This window comes from Loxodonta africana, chromosome 12 (genome assembly GCF_030014295.1).
Source record: "Loxodonta africana isolate mLoxAfr1 chromosome 12, mLoxAfr1.hap2, whole genome shotgun sequence".
NCBI classification, from domain to species: Eukaryota; Metazoa; Chordata; class Mammalia; order Proboscidea; family Elephantidae; genus Loxodonta; species Loxodonta africana.
In genome coordinates this window covers 66276239-66292075 of record NC_087353.1, presented here as the reverse complement: position 1 = coordinate 66292075, position 15837 = coordinate 66276239, and the positions used below count along the sequence as shown (strand labels likewise).

Here is a 15837-nt window from a genome sequence, read left to right as displayed (position 1 = left end):
GACCCCATGTGTGCAGAGTAGGGTTTTCAAGGCTGTGATCTTTCAAAAGCAGATTGCCAGACCTATCTTCTGAGGTACCTCTGAGTGGATTCAAACCAGCAACCTTTCAGCTAGTAGTTGAGTACTTAACCATCTGCACCACCCAGGACCCTTGGAAGTACAGGCCCACCCATTGCTGTCAAGTCAATTCTGACTCATAGTGACCCTACAGGACAGAGCAGAACCGCCCCATCGAGTTTCCAAGGAGCACCTGGTGGATTTGAACTTCCGATCTTTTGGTTAGTGGACACAGCACTTAACCACTCTGCCACCAGGGTTTCGGCAAAGTACATGCAGGGGCTTGGAAACTGACTCTACCTCTCTCTGCTTATGTAGGTTTCACATAACAGGAAGCCCCACACAGTCAACCCCTATGCGCAAAAGTCCCGCAAGTAGAGAAAAAATTCACAGGAACAAGGGAGGATGGAATTGGTGACAGCCAGCAGGGGATTTAAAAAAAAAAAAGCCAGTTTAAAAACAAGTCAGTTCAGGGTGGGGAGGGGTTGAGTATTAATTGTATCCAATTCACAAGTTTCAACTCTCATTCATATCACACATAGTTTAAGGAATAAGATTGTCTTTTCGGAGATGGAACTCACCAGTCTGCCAAGTTGGAAACTGTGTAATTTCATGGCCTGTTGTTACATAACACTGAAAAATAATGTGAATTCTGATTCTTGTTCTTAATTTTGTTGTAAGCAATCATATCATGAAGTCAGACCCAGAGTTGAAGGAGTTTCCAATTATATTACAATTACTATGCACATATTTAAATTTATTTCTCCATAACCACAGAAACAGGAGATTAAGGAACACGTTAAAAAAAAAAAAAGATGAGGCCGCACAACTACCCTGGCTTCTTAACCACCTCCCAGGGTCCAGTGGAAGGCAAGATTAGGTCTGTGGACTGCAGGGTCTCTTCCATTCACTCATCTGACAGCTGTTTCCTGAACGTGTCCCAGGTGCCAAGCAGGCACTGTTCTAGGCTCTGAGGATACAAAGGTGGGAGTAAGACAGGCAAGTCACTGCCTCACTACACATTTGCATGGTTCTAGAGGAGTTCTGGAGAAGGACATCATGCTTGGTAAAGCAGAAGGTCAGCAAAAAAGAGGAAGATCCTCAATGAGATGGACTGACACAGTAGCTGCAACAATGGGCTCAAGCATAGCAACGATTGTGAGGATGGCGCAGGATCGGGCAGTGTTTTGTTCTCTTGTACAGAGGGTTGCTATGAGTCAGAACCAACTCAATGGAACCTAACAACAACAACAAGGAGTCCTGGTGGAAAAATGGTTAAGCTCTCGGCTGCTAACCAAAACATCAGTGATTCAAACCCACCCAGCCACTCTGTGGGAGAAAGACCTGGCAATCTGCTCCCATAAAGATTACAGCCTAGAAGACCCTATGAGGCAGTTCTACTCTGTCACATGGGGTCACTGTGAGTCAACACTGACTCAACAGGCACCTAACAACAAGTAGAGAGCAATACACAAATAAGCTGTGTTTCAGTTGATGAGCACTTTAAAGAAAATAAAATAGGATAAGCTTGTAGGTGTCCTGGCTTCCAAGGAGGCTTCCTGTGTGGTTTAGACTAGGGACTGGCTTAGATTGTGTGGCCTGAATGGAGGTGACCTTGGAGCTAGGCCTGGATATGACAAGAAGCAATGAGCTGGGCAGAGGTGGCCAGTGCAAAGGCCCTAAGGCCATCATGATCTGGTTCAACCTTGCCTAAATGTGGGTATTTCCTGCCCCACCCACCCAGGATCACACCTGTAGTAATGACAGTCCAGGTGTTTATCACTCTGTGGGTGGTAAAGCATTTTCATAGTCATTATTTCACTAGTTCCTCCCCTCAACACTGCCAAATAGGTGATGCAGGTATTATCTCCATTTTACATTTGAAGAAACTGAGGCTTAATAAGTGACTTCCTGAAGGGGACAGAATATAATAAGCAGGAACACCTGTACTTCAGCCCAGCCCCTCTATGCTGATCAAAGGCAGTTTCCACTACATCCCACACCACCAAGTCGGCATCCTTTTTCCTAAGACAAAAGTCTTCTCACTCCCATACCCAACCTTTACTCAAGCCACTCCATCTACATTAGAAAACTCTAACACGGCCTCAGCAAATACACAGCACTGTGCCTTTACTCTTCCTTCCGTGCCCATGGCAGACATCACTAATTCATCCCAGTTTCTAGACTGCCATCCCAGCAGAGTCTGCCACTGCCAAATGACCCAAGTTGGCCCTCCACAAGAAAGAAGCCTATTTCCTATTTCCTAACCAAAAAAAAAATTAAAAAACCAGTTGCCGTTGAGTTGATTCCAACTCATGGCAACTCCATATGTGTCAGAGTAGGACTGTGCTCCGTAGCGTTTTCAATGGCTATGAACTTTCGGAACCCGAGGCGCTTCTGGGTGGGTTCAAACCACCAACCTTTAAGTTAGCAGCCAAGTACTTAAGTGCACAACCCAGGGAATCCATCTAACTCCTATTCTATCTTTCCTATACTCCCCAAACTTAGCTTGGTGCCTGGTACATAGTGCGTGTCCATAAATGCTTTTTCAGTGGGTCAGTGTCTTAGCTATCTAGTGTTGTTATAACAGAAATACCACAAGCGGATGGCTTTAACAAACAGAAATTTATTCTCTCACAGTTTAGGAGGCTACCAGTCTGAATTTAGAGTGCCAGCTCCAGTGGAAGGCTTTCTCTCTCTGTTGGCCCTGGGGGAATGTCCTTGTCATCAATCTTCCCCAGTCAAGAAGCTTCTCAGTGCAGGGACCCTGGGTCCAAAGTACACACTATGCTCTTGATACTTCTTTCGTGGTGGTATTAGGTCCCCCATGTCTCTCTGCTTTCTTCTCTCTTTTATATCTCAGAAGAGATTGATTTAAGATAAAACTTAATCTTCTAGCTTGAGTCCTGCCTCCTTAACATAATTGTCACTAATCCCACCTCAGTAACATCACAGAGGTCGAATTTACAACACACAGGAAAATCACATCAGATGACAAAATGGTGGACAATCACACAATACTAGGAATCATGGACACACATTTTCTGAGGGACACAATTCAATCTGTAACAGTCAGTAAATGGGTGACTTTGAACCACGGGTCCCAGAACGCTCCCTTTCATTGAAACAAGCTTCTCTGTGGGGCAGATGACACTCAAATATTAGCTGTACACATGCTAGTTTCCCTACATATCTCTGCAGGCATTTGATCAAACACATGGAGAGCTCCCTGGAAGCCATGACACCCATCAAAACTATTTAAATTCCATAGTAACCAAAACAGAGGATTAGTAAAATGAAACCTGACCAAGGCCCTGCCTCGGAAAAATAAAATAAAACCCTAGGCTGTGTTTAGTACTCCAAAATTAACCAAAGCCTCTATCTTTAAACAATGATTCACTCACATCCTGATGCTGATGTAAATACGCAGATCCTTCAAAAATCTGGACAGAGGAAAGGGCTTTGCAACAATTAAAGGTATTTTTTTAATAACATAGAAATGATGGCACCAGGCAAGAACTACAACAATGCCTAGAAGTAAAGAGGAAGGTCAATCAGAGCATGAGCTTTGAGGTTTGTTTTCCTAGTAATAGAAGATGGAGCCTACATTCCACCCACATCCAGGAAAGCAACTCTTCTACTCTTGCCACCATTAATCCAATGATGCCAAAAGCAGGCCATCATTTTAAAAGTCCCTAAACAGTCACCCCTCAAAAAGCAAGGCAACGAGGAGCTAGGCAACCCTAAGATAAAATGTCCTTAGCATAGTTCCTGGCACACAGTAAGCCCTCTAAAAATGTCTGCTGAGCAATGGCTGAAGAGTCAGTCTGTTCTCAAGGAGCTTAAAATCACATTGGAGAAATGAGACAGATTCTCCAGGCTGTAGAAAATTTCACTACCTTAAGCAGCTCTGCATCAGAATCCTGCTTTCTTTGCTTGAAAGTTATACGTAAACCCAACTGTGCCTGCACAGTATGATTAAGAATGCTGCTGATGTAACTTGAATGAACTCCCTGGTTCTAAACCCCCTTAAAAGTAACTTTTTCTCTCACCCTTGGGGAGCAATCTTGGCGGCAGCAGCTCAAACTGACTCCTTTCCTTGCACAATGAAATAAAGGTGCTTTCTGCCTTCCCAGCTCAGTCTCTTGTTTATTGGCCAATATGAGTCATGCTGAGCAAGAACCTGGCGCTTCCACCTGGTAACAGAAACACGAAATGGTCACACAGAAAACGAACAATATGAGGAAGTCTGTGCCAAAGGAGGAGGGCTCACTAAGAGCTGGTAAAGCAGAAGAAATTATGTACTTTGGGTTTCTAAACATTGGCACTATCAACATTTTTGAACCAGATCATCCTCTGTTATGGGAGGCTGTCCTGTGCACTGAAGGATGTTGAGCAACATCCCTGGCCTCTAACCACTAGATACAAGTAACACCCTTTTCCCTCAGTTGTAGCAACCCAAAATGTCTTCAGACATTGCTAACCGTCCCCTGGGCAGTAAATTCACCCACGAATGAGAACCACACGTTCAGACTGACTCTGGTGTTAATTCCAGCTCTGCCACCCGCTAATAGTGAGGCCTCTCTGAGCTTCAGGCTTCCTCGCCTACGAACTAGGGTCACTCAGCTCACCTTGAGCAGATGCCGTGAGAAGCGTCTGACTTGAAGTTGTCCCACTGACTCAGTGGTTCTTAAGCTGTCTGCACAGAAAAGCTGCTCGAGGTGTTTACAAGACAGCAGTGGCCAAGCCCATACCACGCCATTCTGAAGGTAGGTCAGGGCATCCATGTTCCTTTGTGGACTCACCACGGAGCACCCATGACACCATACCACACGGTCCTGTTACCTCATAGGAATTAACAAGACTTTCACTACCCATTAGTCTCTATGACAGCCAGGTTAGGTCAGGCAAGGGTATTGTCAACACAGCTTGAAACCATTCACCCAAGTCTTGCTAGCCCTCGTTCTTTCTCCCTGGGCAATTATGTCTGATAAGGGAACACAGAACCCAGATCAACAGGAGCATGTTCTGAAATGGTTCAAGTCTCAGGCACAATCTTGGCTCCAAGGCACAGGTCAGGAACTACCCTGCCAGTTCTAGACAAAACATGGCCCCAAAATGGAATGCAAAGCAAGCCAACAACATAAACCCAATCTCCTCACTGAGGTACAATCCCAACAACATAGCCTACAGGTGAGACATTATCAGCATGACACAGATCACCACTAAATGCCAGTAAAGAAACTGCCAGTAGGCACTGGTCCTGTAATTAGCTCATTATGACACTTGCTTTTCTACTTAAGATCTACCCCCTGTTGTTGTTATCAGATGCCCTCGAGTCGGTTCCAACTCATAGCGACCCTATGCACAACAGAATGAGACACTGCCCCGTCCTGCGCCATCCTTACAATCGTTATGCTTGAGCTCATTGTTGCAGCCACTGTGTCAATCCACCTCGTTAAGGGTCTTCCTCTTTTCCGCTGACCCTGTACTCTGCCAAGCATGATGTCCTTCTCCAGGGACTGATCCCTCCTGACAACATGTCCAAAGTATGTAAGACGCAGTCTCGCCATCCTTGCCTCTAAGGAGCATTCTGGCCGCACTTCTTCCAAGACAGATTTGTTCGTTCTTTTGGCAGTCCATGGTATATTCAATATTCTTCGCCAACACCACAATTCAAAGGTGTCAACTCTTCCTCGGTCATCCTTATTCATTGTCCAGCTTTTCACATGCATATGATGTGACCGAAAATACCATGGCTTGGGTCAGGCACACCTCAGTCTTCAGGGTGACATCTTTGCTCTTCAACACTTTGAAGAGGTCCTTTGCAGCAGATTTGCCCAATGCAATGTGTCTTTTGATTTATTGACTGCTGCTTTCACAGCTGTTCATTGTGGATCCAAATAAGATGAAATCCCTGACAACTTCAATCTTTTCTCCGTTTATCATAATGTTGATCGCTGGTCCAGTCGTGAGGATTTTTGTTTTCTTTATGTTGGGGTGTAATCCATACTGAAGGCTGTGGTCTTTGATCTTCATTAGTAAGTGCTTCAAGTCCTCTTCACTTTCAGCAAGCAAGGTTGTGTCATCTGCATAACGCAGGTTGTTAATGAGTCTTCCTCCAATCCTGATGCCCTGTTCTTCTTCATACAGTCCAGCTTCTCGTATTATTTGTTCAGCATACAGATTAAATAGGTATGGTAAAAGAATACAACCCTGATGCACACCTTTCCTGACTTTAAGCCAATCAGTATCCCCTTGTTCTGTCCGAACAACTGCCTCTTGATCTATGTAAAGGTTCCTCATGAGCACAATTAAGTGTTCTGGAATTCCCATCCTTCGCAGTATTATCCATAGTGTGTTATGATCCACACATTCATAAAACACAGGTAAACATCCTTCTGGTATTCTCTGCTTTCAGCCAGGATCCATCTGACATCAGCAATGATATCCCTGGTTCCACGTCCTCTTCTGAAACCAGTCTGAATTTCTGGCAGTTCCCTGTCGGTATACTGCTACAGCCATTTTTTAATGATCTCCAGCAAAATTTTGCTTGCGTGTGATATTAATGATATTGTTCTATAATTTCCACATTCAGTTGGATCACCTTTCTTGGGAATAGGCATAAATTTGGATCTCTTCCAGTCAGCTGGCCAGGAAGCTGTCTTTCATATTTCTTGGCATAGACAAGTGAGCACCTGCAGTGCTGCATTTGCTTGTTGAAGCATCTCAATTGATAATTCATCAATTCCTGGAGCCTTGCTTTTCACCAATGCCTTCACAGCACCTTGGACTTCTTCCTTCAGTACCATCCATTCCTGATCATATGCCACCTCTTGAAATGGTTGAATATCGACTAATTCTTTTTGGTATGGTGACTCTGTGTATTCCTTCCATCTTCTTTTGATGCTTTCTGCGTCGTTTAATATTTTCCCCATGGAATCCTTCACTATTGCAACTCGAGGCTTGAATTTTTTCTTCAATTCTTTCAGCTTGAGAAATGCCGAGCGTGTTCTTCCCTTTTGATTTTCCATCTCCAGCTCTTTGCACATGTCATTATAATACTTTGTCTTCTTGAGAGGCTCTTTGGTAACTTCTGTTCAGTTCTTTTACTTCATCAATTCTTCCTTTTGCTTTAGCTGCTCAATGCTCAAGAGCAAGTTTAGAGTCTCCTCTGACATCCATCTTGGTCTTTTCTTTTTTTGGCTCTCGTGAACTTGCTCTGATTTTCTTCACTTTCAGCTTGAACTTGCATATGAGCAATTGATAGTCTGTTCCACAGTCGGCCCCTGGCCTTGTTCTGACTGATGGTATTGAGCTTTTCCATCGTCTCTTTCCACACATGTATTCAATTTGATTTCTGTGTGTTCCATCTGGCGAGGTCCATGTGTATAGTCGCCATTTATGTTGGTGAAAGAAGGTATTTGCAATGAAGAAGTCGTTGGTCTTGCAAAATTCTATCATTCGATCACCGGCACTGTTTCTACCACCAAGGCCGTATTTTCCAACTACTGATCCTTCTTCTTTGTTTCCAGCTTTCGCATCCCAATTGCCAGTAATTATCAATGCATCTTGATTGCATGTTCGATCAATTTCAGGCTGCAGCAGCTGATAAAAATCTTCTATTTCTTCATCTTCGGCCCTAGTGGCTGGTGTGTAAATTTGAATAACAGTCATATTAACTGGTCTTCCTTGTAGGCATATGGATATTATCCTATCACTGACAACGTTGTATTTCAGGATAGATCTTGAAATGTTCTTTTTGACGATGACTGCAACACCATCCCTCTTCAAGTTGACATTCCCAGCATAGTAGACTATATGATTGTCCAATTCAAAATGGCCAATACCAGTCCATTTCAGCTCACTAATGCCTAGGATATCAATGTTTATGCGTTCCATTTCTTTTTTGACGATTTCCCATTTTCCTAGAATCATACTTCATACATTCCAGGTTCTGATTATTAATGGATGTTTGCAGCTGTTTCTTCTCATTTTGAGTTGTGCCACATCAGCAAATGAAGGTCCCGAAAGCTTTACTCCATCCACATCATTAAGGTCGACTCTACTTTGAGGAGGCAGCTCTTCCCCAGTCATCTTTTGAGTGCCTTCCAACCTGGGGGGCTCATCTTCCAGCACTATATCAGACAATGTTCTGCTGCTATTCCTAAGGTTTTCACTGGCTAATGCTTTTCAGAAGTAGGCTGCTGGGTCCTTCTTCCTAGTCTGTCTTAGTCTGGAAGCTCAGCTGAAACCTGTCCTCCATGGGTGACCCTGCTGGTATCTGAATACTGGTGGCATAGCTTCCAGCATCACAGCAACCCACAAGCCCCCACCGTACAACAAACTGACAGACACGTGGGGGATCTACCCCCTACCATGTCCTATTTTCACCCCCCCATTTGACCTGAGTTTATACCTACCAGTCATTCAAGACTTAGTTCCAGTGTTCCCTCTTCCAGGAAGCCTTCCTGAATGCTTACTCATTCTGAGCTTCCTTCTCCTGCAGCACTAATTATCTCATTTCCATGGCTGCCTCCACTTGCTAATTGTGAGCTCTCTGACAGCAAGGATCATGACTCATTCATCTTGATTACCCTTGCACCTTGCAAGATAGCTGGCATTCCACCAGTACAGCTGGACTCCAGACTTCACCCTGGCTTAATGAGTTTATGGCTAAGATTCTGCAAGCATTTGTTTTCCTGGGCTTAGTCCTACATTTCAAGACTGCTTAACCTGCCACATTAATCTACAATAAGAGTCCTAAGAATCCTGTACTTTTTTATGGAAAATGTTAGAGCAACAGACAGGATCTGTAAAAAATGATTAATTTTTAAGAATTGCAACATATTAACCTTATGGCAGAAGGGCTCAATTCAAATAGATCCTTTACTATTATCACAGCTATATTGTGAGTCTCTTTGGGAAAACCAAGTACAATCATGAAAATGGACTGGGTTCTCCTCATATGTAAAGCAACTGTCATCTTCTTGGTGCTGTTGTTGGATGCCATTGGCTCTGACTCACAGCAATCCTACGTACAACAGAACGAAACACTGCCCAGTTCTGTGCCACTCTCACAATCGTTGCTATATTTGAGCCCCTTGTTGCAGCTACTGTGTCAATCCATTTCATTGAGGGTCTTCCTCTTTTTCGTTGACTCTCTACTTTACCAAGCATGATGTCCTTCTCCAGGGACTGGTCCCTCCTGATAACATGTCCAAACTATGTGAGACAATGTCATCTTAAACCAAAAACCAAACCCGTTGCTACTGAGTCAGTTCTGACTCAGCAACCCTACCGGACAGTGTAGGACTGCCCCAAAGGGTTTCCAAGGAGCAGCTGGTGGATTCGAACTGCTGACTTTTTGGTTGCAGCTGAGCTCTTAACCACGGCGCCAGTCCATTATACCCATAAAAATCAGCCAAATAACAGTAGTAGTCATATCTCAGATTTAAGACAGTACAATAATCAACCAGCATTGCTAAAGAAAGGCTATTACATGACGATCATTTCAAATGGATCATGCCTTATATTTATACTTTACAAAGTAAGTTTTCAAAAAGGTTCATACCCTTTACCCCATGAAATTTCACTGGCAGAAATTATTCCTACACTATAATCTACAAATCAGGCAAAGATTTAAGAATAAAGATATTCAAAACATTGTTTACACTAACTAAAAGTTAGAAACCGCCTAAATATTTAACACTTGGGGAATTGGTTAAATCAATGATAGCACAGCATATAATCAAATGCTATTTAGCCCTTAAAAATATTCACCAAGAGGAATACCTAGCTCAATTGGCATAACATAGTTTATAAAGAATATGTTCTACATTCTACTTTGGTGAGTAGTGTCTGGGGTCTTAAAAGCCTGTGGATACTCCACTGGTTTCACCCCTTTGCGAGCAAGAAAGAATGAAGAAAATTAAAGACACAAGGGAAGGATTAGTCCAAAGGACTAATGGACCACATCTGCCATGGCCTCCACCAGACTGAGTCCAGTACAACTAGATGGCGCCCAGCTACCACCACTGAACGCTCTGACAGGGATCACAATAGAGGGTCCCCGACAGAGCTGGAGAAAAATGTAGAACAAAATTCTAACTCAAAAAGAAAGACCAGACTTGCTGGCCTGATGGAGACTGGAGAAACCCTGAGAGTATGGCCCCTGGAAATCCTTTCAGCTCAGTAATGAGGTCACTCCTGAGGTTCACCCTTCAGCCAAAGATTGAACAGGCCCATGGAACAAAACAAGACTAAAGGGGCATACCAGGCCTGGGGCAGGGACTGGAAGGCAGGAAGGAACAGGAAAGCTGGTAACAGGGAACCCAGGGTTGAGAAGGGAGAGTGTTGACATGTCGTGGGGTTGTTAACCAATGTCATACAACAATGTGTGTACTAGCTGTTTGATGAGAAACTAGTTTGTTCTATAAAACTAGTTTCTCCTTCATCTAAAGTTCAATAAAAGAAAAAAAATTTTTTTAATCATATCAGAATACTATGAAAAATTGTACTCTAACAAGTTTGAAAACCTAGAGAAAATGTACAAAAAAAAAAAAATTCACCAAGAGCTTATAACGATAAGCCGACCTGTTTACAACAGAAAGTGAAATGAAAAGTAAGCAGGGTATGAAGCTGTGTATTCAGTATGCCCTCAACTGCTAGAAAAAGCTCACAAAAGAATTCTGAAGGAAATTATATGAAAGAAGAGCCACTTAGTAAAAGAATAACTGGTGATTTTTTTTTCTTTACATTTTTCCCATCTTAGCTCATTTTCTAAATAAACATTTAAAAAATTATTCATGTCTCCACCAGAAATACTGCTGCCTCATTTTTTCATGCTATAAGATAAAGAATGGAGAAATATGGTTCAAAGGTTTAAATAAGGTTAAAATATGATGAGGAAAAATCATGCAGCTATTTTAAATGCTTATAGAGAGGCTGGAGATAACATTTTAAAAGCTTAGATTATAATGCTAAATGATAAAAAAAGCAGACCTAAAATGTTTCTATCCTACAGAGAATACTGTAACGAACATTATAACACTAAAAGTTACTGGTTTTAAAAAAAAAACCCAAACCCAGTGCCATCTAGTCCATTCCAACTCACAGCAACCCTGTAGGGCAGAGCAGAACCACCCCATAGGGTTTCCAAAGCTGTAATCTCTATGGAAGAAGACTGCCACGTCTTTCTCCTGCTGAGCAGTGGGTAGGCTTGAAGAACTGATCTTCACGTTAGCAGTAAAGCGCTTTAACCACTGTTACCACCCAGGCTCCTTTTTTTTTTTAAGTAAACAAAAATGAGGGATAGGAATTGTACTCACAACAGCAACAAAAATAAAATAAATCATATTTTTAACAAGTAAGATACAGGCCCTATAATCTTTTGTAAAAACAGGATAACAAACACTAAAACAAATGTAAGAATAGAAGAAAAGATAAATGGGACCTCATAAAAATTTAAAACCCATGCTTATCAAAGACTTCATTAAAAGAATAAGTAGATAACCCACTAGACTGGGAAAAAATCTTTGGAAACAACTCATCCAGTAAGGGTCTAATCTCTAAAATCTACAGAAAACTGCAACAACTCAACAACAAAAAGACAAACAACCCAGCCACAAAATGGGCAAAGGACATGAACAGAACTTTCACCAAAGAGAACATCCAAGCAGCCAACAAACATACAAAAAGAGGTTCAGGATCTTTAGCCATCAGAGAGATGCAAATCAAAACTACAATGAGATACCATTTTACCCCCAGCTAAAAATGCACTGATTAAAGAAAAAGAAAAAAGATAACAACAAACGTTGGCAAGGATGTGGGAAGATTGGAACCCTTATCAATTGCTGGTGAGACTGTAAAATAGTACAACCACTATGGAAAATGGTATGGTGCTTCCTTAAAAAACTAGAAATAAATACCTATGATCCAGCAATCCCACTCCCAGGTATATACCCTAACCAAAAAACCCAAAACCATTGCTGTCAAGTCGATTCCAACTCATAGTGACCCTATATATATACCCTAGAGACCTAAAAAATAATGACTCAAACAGACATATGCACACCTATGTTCACTGCAGTTAAGAGGTCAGCTGCTAATCTACCAGCTGCTCCTTGGAAACCCTGTGGGACAGTTCTACTTTGTCCTATAGAGTCACTACGAGTTAGAATCAGCTTGAAGGCAATGGGGCTCTTTTATAAGAAGACAAGAATAGACAAATATGGAGAGATTCAATGTCTATTGTTGGTTACCAGGGAGAGGAGGCGGGTGGGAAAAGTACACCTTAGACCATAGACCATAGACCATAGACCATAGACCATAGAGAGTTGTTATTTTTGGTGTTGGGAAAAGTGGCACCAAAAGTAGATGTCATGAGCACAGCACAACCAAAATAACTGTTTGAGCACATATGACTGCGTACAGACACAATTAAGGAGAATGTTGACGAGCTGTGATAAACGTAACTAATGTCAATGAACAATTTATGTGGAAATTGTCGAATGAAAACCTAACTTGCTGTGTAAACCCTTCACCAAAAACTCAATAAAAAGAAAAAGAAAGATACAGGTCCTATACAAAGAAAAAAATAAAATATTATTAAAAGGCATAAAGATGAAAATAAATAAAGACACTATGTCCTTGGATGGGAAGACTTATTAAAATAAAAATGTCAATTCTTCCAATAATAATCTGAATAAGGATTTGGCACAGTGTGCTTTTGGGTACAGGCATAAACAAAACAAACAAATGGAACAGTATAGAAAGCCCCCCCAAATCCAAATAAATATGAAAATGCTTTATAAATAATAACAGTTGTATTTCAATTCAGCTCAGCTGGGGAAAATAGACCATTTAGCCAATGACACTGACATAAGTGGTTATAAAGCTGAAAAAAATTATAAGGATAAACTCCTATCTCAAACCACAAATAGAACTAAATTCCAGATGGATCAAGATCAAAGAAAGATATGTGTGAAAAAAACAAAACTTTAAAAATAATAGAGGAAAATACAGAAGAATCTCAGGACAGGAAAATCTAAAGTCAATAATTTTAATGGTTCACAGAAATAACCACATAAAACTTTTAAATTTCTGCATGGCAAAGATATCGTAAGTACAGTGAAGCAATAAGTGACAGACTGGAGAAAATATCTACAGCACATAGAACAGAAAAAGGGTTAATATCCACAGTACTGGAAGAGCTTCTAAAAAAGGTTAAGAAGAAGACAAACAACTCAAAATTAAAAGAAAACTGTAAAGGGATATGAACAAACCACAAAGGAGGAAATACAATGAGCCAATAAACACATGAAAAGATACCCAACTTCACCAGTATCCAGGAAAGTGTAACAATAGAAAGGGACCAAGATTAAAAAAAAAAAAAAAAAAACACCAAACCCGTTGCTGTGGTTTCAATTCCAACTCATAACAACACTATAGGACAGAGTAGGGTTTCCACGGAAGGAGCAACTGGCGGATTCAAACTGCCCAACTTTTGGTTAGCACTAGAATGCTTAACAACTCCACCACCAGGACTCCCTATACCAAGACAGAGCCAACCATTTTAAAGCCAATTATAGTACTAATCAGGCTGTGGGGAAATGGGTACTCTTCATAAAAATATGAATATAAATTGCTACATCTTTTGTGCAAAGTGATCTGGCAGTAGAAAAAAAAATTTTTTAATTCCCATGCCCTTTGACCCAGCAATCCCACTTCTAGGAGTTTACCCTGTAAAAATAAAAGCCCTACTGATTAGAAAATGAGCAAAAGGCATCAACAGATACTTCACTGGAGAATAAACAAATGACCAATAAGCAATGAAAATATGATCAACATCATCAGCTACTGGGGAAATGCAAATTAAAACCACAATGAGATACCACTAAACACCTATCAGAATGGCAAAAATTCTGACAATACCAAATGACGGCAAGGACGCAGAGAAACTGGGTCACTCATACCACTGTGGAAAACAGCTTGGCAACTTCTTATAAAATAAAACATGCAAGTACCACATGACCTAACAACTGCACTCTTGGGAATTTATTCCAGAGATACGAACACTTTGTTCACACAAAAATCCATACATGAATGTTACCGCAGAATTATTTGTAGTAGCCAAAAACTGGAAACGACCCAGATGTGAGTGAACAGCTACAGAAACTATGGTAGACCCATACCCTAGAATACTAACCCATTGCCATTGTGTGGAATCCTGACTCAGAGCAACCCTATAGGACAGAATAGAACTGCCCATAGGGTTTCCAAGGCTGTAAGCCTTTACAGAGATAGACTGCTGCATCTTTCTCCCAATGAGCCGCTGGCGGATTTGAACTGCCAACCTTTCAGTTAGTAGCTGAACACTTAACCACTGTGCCACCAGGGCTCCTTCCATGGAACACTACTTAGCAATAAAAAGAACGTTCTACTGTTACATGCAACAACCTGGATGAATCTTAAAGGAATAATACTGAGTGAAAAAAAAAAAATCCCAAAAAGGGATCCTTGTGGTGATAAAACTGCTGTGTATCCTGACTGTATGCTGGATGCACAAACGTACACCTGTTGCCATCAAGTCGATGCCAACTCCTAGAGACCCTTGAGGACACAGCTGAGCTGCCCCATAGGGTTTCCTAGGCTATAAATCCTTATGGGAGCAGATTATCAGGTCTCTTCTCCTGTGGAGCAGCTGGAGGGTTTGAACCACTGACCTCTCAACTAGTAAATGAGTGCTTGACCATTGCGCCACCTGGGCTCCTTAGCATACTGTACTAATAAAAAAAATCTACTGCCATAGAGTAGATCCCCGCTCACAGTGACCCTACAGGACAGAAAAGAATCACTCGTAGGGTTTCCCAGGCTGTACTCCATGAAAGCAGGTATCTTTGTCCTGCAGAGCAGCTGGTGGGTTTGAACTGCCAACTTTCATGTTAACAGCCAAGTACTTAACTACTGTGCCACCAGCGCTCCTTACACAAACCCATAAAAAAAAAAAAAAACAACAGTACGAGTGATAAAACCGCACAGAACTAAACAGAGAGACAGAAAAACAAAACTAAATAGAGAGAAATGAGGACAGAAAAAAAAAAAAACTAGGGAAATCTGAATAAATGGGTGGATAGTATCAATGTCAATATCCTGGCTGTGACACTCTCCTATAGCTTTACAAGGTGTTACCACTGGGAGAAACTTCATAAAGAGTACACACGATCCCTGTGTAATATTTCTTGCAATTGCATGTGGATCTTCAATTATCTCAAAATAAAATGTTTAAATAAATAAACTAGTGAGTAAATGTGTATATATATACATATATATATTCACACACACACAAACATGTTTACTGAGGCACAGTTTACAAAAGCAAAAATAAAAACAAAATGAGAAACAACCTGAATGTCCACTAACAGGAAAACAGATAAATTATGGTACCTCCATACTATGAAATACTATGTAGGAATTTAAAAAGAATGAGATGGCATGTTTATCCAATTCTAGGAAGCATCCTCCACCTCATTTAAACATCCTTGAAATTCAGGTGTGCCTCATAATTTAAGAAATGATACAATTAAAAGTGGCAGTGATTTTTCTTTTTTGATCACACAAAATGATACCCTTATGCAATCTACTCACCCGGAATGATGTCTGTAATACATGGCCAGGTGTTTTGTTGGTGTTGTTTTAAAAAAGCAAATTATAGACAGGGGCAGATTATTCAACAGGCAAGGTAAGCACGGTGCTTACCTTGCTTATCATTATCAGGTC

General features: G+C 41.3%; 1 protein-coding gene across 17 annotated transcripts in view; it reads right to left on the bottom strand.

Moving 5' to 3' along the window:
* SNX29 (sorting nexin 29) overlaps positions 1-15837 on the bottom strand; it is a 662332-nt gene that overhangs the window by 538707 nt on the left and 107788 nt on the right. The window contains exon 3 of one of the 17 annotated variants that reach the window (XM_023557344.2): positions 4110-4253. The exons of the other annotated variants lie outside the window; for them this stretch is intronic. The gene's annotated coding sequence lies outside the window, so the exon portion shown is untranslated. The remainder of the gene's footprint in view (positions 1-4109; positions 4254-15837) is intronic. 17 annotated transcript variants of the gene reach the window in all.